This window comes from Cibotium barometz, chromosome 50 (genome assembly GCF_041138505.1).
Source record: "Cibotium barometz isolate CiBa-2024 chromosome 50, ASM4113850v1, whole genome shotgun sequence".
NCBI lineage: Eukaryota > Viridiplantae > Streptophyta > Polypodiopsida > Cyatheales > Cibotiaceae > Cibotium > Cibotium barometz.
The window spans coordinates 17,995,222-17,999,730 of NC_141095.1; the positions used below are offsets into that span (position 1 = coordinate 17,995,222).

At 40.8% G+C, this 4,509-nt stretch overlaps 1 pseudogene across 1 annotated transcript; it reads left to right on the top strand.

Annotated features, from left to right (window-relative positions):
- Positions 1-365: 365 nt before the first annotated feature.
- Positions 366-1,591, top strand: LOC147609884 (putative glutathione S-transferase parC; annotated as a pseudogene). The gene is made up of 2 exons (XR_015264162.1): positions 366-786; positions 933-1,591. The product of XR_015264162.1 is annotated as a putative glutathione S-transferase parC (transcript).
- Positions 1,592-4,509: the final 2,918 nt, after the last annotated feature.

Sequence of the window (4,509 nt, forward strand, 5' to 3'; positions counted from 1 at the left end):
TGAATGCTAAGGCTTAACCAAGACCAAACATGAAAATTTTAATGAAATGTTGAGATTTATAAACAAATATTATATTTTTATTTTTTGAAATTAAGAATATTTAAAGATACTACCATATTGTTGAAATTAAAGATATTTTAAGACCCCACCTTGAGACCAAGCAAAGTGAGTCTCCAAGCCATCCTAGATATAGGGAAAAGGAAACAAAAGTTGGCAAACGATTATATATCCTTTCAAAAATAGAAACGTATGATCCAAAAAACGATTATATATCCTTTCAAAATAGAAAAGTATGCTTTTTGGATCAAAGGTTGATTAAGCAAGGTAAGGCCACTTTCCAAGAGCATCATCTATCACGCGTGAGGACTTCGTGAGTCCTAAGTAGTGTTAGACTAAAAGCTTGCATGGCGGCCCATACTGGCTCTTTTTCAAGCACTGTGGAAAGTTGAAACCGATGGCTTGACCCATTAAACTAGGGAAGAGAGTTTGAGAATCACACGGCAGTGCACAAGGATCTCTCCCTCTAATATTATTGCAGTTGGTCTACTCAAGACGCTGTATTCCGTCATGGCTACAGAAAATGTGCAGGTTTTGACGACATGGCCGAGCATGTTCGGCACGCGAGTTCTAATTGCCCTCACGGAGAATGGGAAGCCCATCTGTGAGTCCCTCATCATCGTCCAGTATATCGACGAGACTTGGCCATTGGAAGACAAGTGTCTCGTCCCCAAGGATCCTTACCAACGAGCTGTGGCGCGCTTCTGGGCCGACTATGTGGATAAAAAGGTAAGCATCGCTCTACATCTACCTCGTCTGTGATTGTGCTTAAGAATTGCCTGGACAACAACCTTTAACGCTGGTTGGATCTCGGGGTTGCATTTCGTGGTACACATTCTGATATTTAATCTCTCCTATTCTGATGAATGTTTCAGTGCTACTTGGCGGGCACTCGAATCCTTATGAACCCACAGGAAGAGGAAGCCAAGAAGGATTTCACAGACATCCTCATGACCCTGGACTCTGCTCTGCGCGATGTGGGGGGGGGGGGATGGGAAACCTTACTTCGGAGGAGATAGCATAGGTCTGGTGGACATTGCCTTCGCTCCTTTCATTTCATTCTTCATGGTATATGAAGTGGTAGGCAATTTCAAATTTCCGGAGGACGAGCAATGTCCTCATCTGAACGCATGGATCAAACGCGTGGTGGAGTATCCATCCGTCAAGAAAATCTTGCCCCCTCCAGAAAAATTTTTGGAATTCGTCCAGTCCAAGATCAAAGAGATGGAGGCTCTTAAAAAATAGAAGGCAAAATTACTAGTTCTGACGTCTAATTGAAGGGGGCCGCCTTGAAGGGAAGCGAAAATAGATTACAAAATATTGTTGGGTGTGGAGATATTTATCGTTTGGGTCATCATGGGGGTATATTTCTCATGTACCTACTAGAATTTTAGTTTTTCCAATATGACTTTCTTTACATACGTCATATTGGTTTCTGTAATGTTGCTTTCATAATAATACCAAGACATAAATCATGTACTTTGCTATTTACTAGTTTACACAACTAAATAAATGGCTTTTTGGTGTGTGTAAAGGATTTGGAGAAGGCTCTTAATGTCTTGAATATCAAAGGAACAATCAATAAAACATTGTCAAAAATTTTCATTGTTGAAGGTTCTTGGATTTGATTGATGTTTCTAAATAAGATTGCCTCTATTATATAATACTACTCTCTTTTTTTAAAAGACAAATTTTTATTAAGTGAGGCTCTTTCTAGTTGCATCTTGAAGGGTCTTGAGAATGGGATCGTGCAATGCAAAAGGAGGCTTCTTATTGAGATAAAATCAAATTAATTTCAAAATGATTCTATTATTCGCAAATAGTAAGGGTGCAAGATTGTGCATGCATGCTTTTCTAGCATGCAAAAACAATTTGTCAAGGCCAATGAAGAAAATTGTTTTTCAACACCTTGACAAAAACTATAGGTTGAAATTATAACAACCAAACTTTATAACTTTAGTTTTTTTAGAAGTACAATGTGCAATGAACATAATAAGAACAAGAATTAGAGCGTACATAGAAAATTAGAGAAGAAAAAAATGTCTTTTTATACTCAGGTATTACAAATGATGGCTTTGTCCACCTTTCTATAGATTGAGATCAAAGAGAATGGGATACTTAACGCCCTATAATAGCGGTCCAATTAACTTGCTCGACCTTGCCATCAATCTAATTGAATAATTCTTTAACGCCATTCTCGTATGATTACCAATACTCCTCCTTTGTAGGACAATGACGAACCGTTGCATGATGTAGCAAACCCAAATCAAATTCATCAGACTTATATGGACCCAAATGAGCAGAGAAAAGTCCACAAAAGAAAAGTCCATGGAAGAAAGTTCATGGAAGAAATACTTACCATCCAAGCTCGTAGTGCTCGCTTCCCTATACTCCTAAGGTGTGAAGTCCCTTTGCTCTTGCCTTCCGCTACTAGTCCCACTTGTGTGGCTCCTTGTGGTGCATTTTTTAGCATGCTTCCAATCCAAGTCCTTCACATGGGGAGCTTTGGTCTTCCTTCCCACACTACTTAGGCCGACAATGTTTCAACATATCGCACATGTGATGTAGCATGTACTTTGTGTCAAACTCATGAACTTCATGCATGCGGTACTCATCTTGCAAGTCTTGAGGACATACTCCTTTATGTCTTGAGGCTCCTTTCACAACATGTCCATAATATCTTTTTTGAACACAAGTGTTGCCATATACATAGGCAGTGATGTGTGTGAACACACTTAGGATCGCCGGGGTACTTTTTCCTTCTTTAGGAGGTTTTTTCCCCCGGCTTGTATATATGCTCATCATTCTAGGGCTAACTTATCTTTTGTACATTGACACAATCTAATACATTGTGTGTTGTGTGCATTCTTGCTTCTTCTTCTCCAAGCTTTGTGTGCTTTCCTGCAACCCTAATTCTAACAATTGGTATCAGAGTAGGCATCGGCTCCCAGGGCTACACTGTCATCAGCACCCTCCGACTCATGTTCTCCGATTGAGGTGAGCTTTCACGAGCGCTTGCAGGTCCCTATACTTTGCAAATATGCCCGAAGGGTTTGGCGTTCTCAGAAATTGTATCTGAGGTCGTTTCGGGCTCCGTTTTTGCATTTCAAGTTCTGCACAGGTGTGTTCGTCATTTTGTGCAGAAATTTTGACAGTGCAATTTTCTGCAAAATAGGCACACATTCTATTGTGGGTCGTGCTACATAGCAGAAGTTGTTTTCTGTTCAGTCTTTGCTTCATTACAGGTAGCTTTTGCATCAGTTTCAGTCAGTGGCCATGGCTAATAACAGCAATGATGTATTTCGCATGTTGTCTGCTGTGCTGCTGCTGCTGTGCTGGATGGAGACAGCAACTACCCACTTTGGGCATACATGATGCAGCATGTTTTGGTTGCAAAAGGAGTGTGGAACATTGTGCAGGGTATGGATGTACGTCCAGGTTCTTTGGATGTAGGATCTGTTGAGGATATTGCAGGTTCTAGTAGCTCTACTATTGCTGCTGTTTTACCCACTGCTAAACAAGCTCGTTGGGATGGTAAAGATGTACAGGCTCATGCCTTGATTACACTTTCTGTCAAACGTAACATCACCCCACATATTCGTTCAGCTAAAACAACAAAACAGGCTTGGGATATTCTAGCTGGTTTGTATGCAGGTCATAACGAGACAAAAATCTCTTACCTGCATAAAGAGCTTGAATCGAAGATTATGCAGGAAGATGATGACATTAATGTTTTTCTTGCTAAGATTAAAGATCTCAAGGAACAGTTGATTTCTACAGGTGAGATTATTCCTGATCATTCTCTTGTGCAGACTGTTCTTGATGCTTTACCAGAGTCATATCAGACTTTTGCTTCCACGTGGAGACTTGTTACTGAGGACAGACCTGATGTGGTCAAGTATGATACTTTAGTCAACAAGCTCTTGCAAGAAGTGCAGTCCAGGCAAAACAGGGCCAGGCAGCGTGCAGTTGATCAAGCATTTATTGCTGCCCAGCAGAGAAGAAGTGGTAAGGCAGCCCCTCTTCCACTGTTTCTTCTCCTACTAGTAGGTCTGCAACTTCTTCTCCTTCCACAGGTACCAACAATAAGTCTGAGAAGGCTCTTGATAAAGGCAAGAAAAAGACTAGGTGTAACTATTGTAAGGCAACTGATCATGTCATTAAGAATTGCCCTAAGCTAAAGGCTAAACAGGCAAAGAAGAAAGAGTCAAATGCAGCCACAATAGCGGATGCTTCTACAAATGCAGATTCTGCAAATGTTGTACAGGATATAGAATGGGCGTTTAGCATGTATTGCTAGTATGACCCATCTGTACATGATGCATGTTTGGCAGCTTCTGTTGACTCTCATGTATGGTATTTTGACAGTGGTGCTACAAAGCACATTACCTCGCATCGTGATATGTTCACTTCTCTTGAGGCTGTCCCTAATGGGAATACTGTCACATGTGC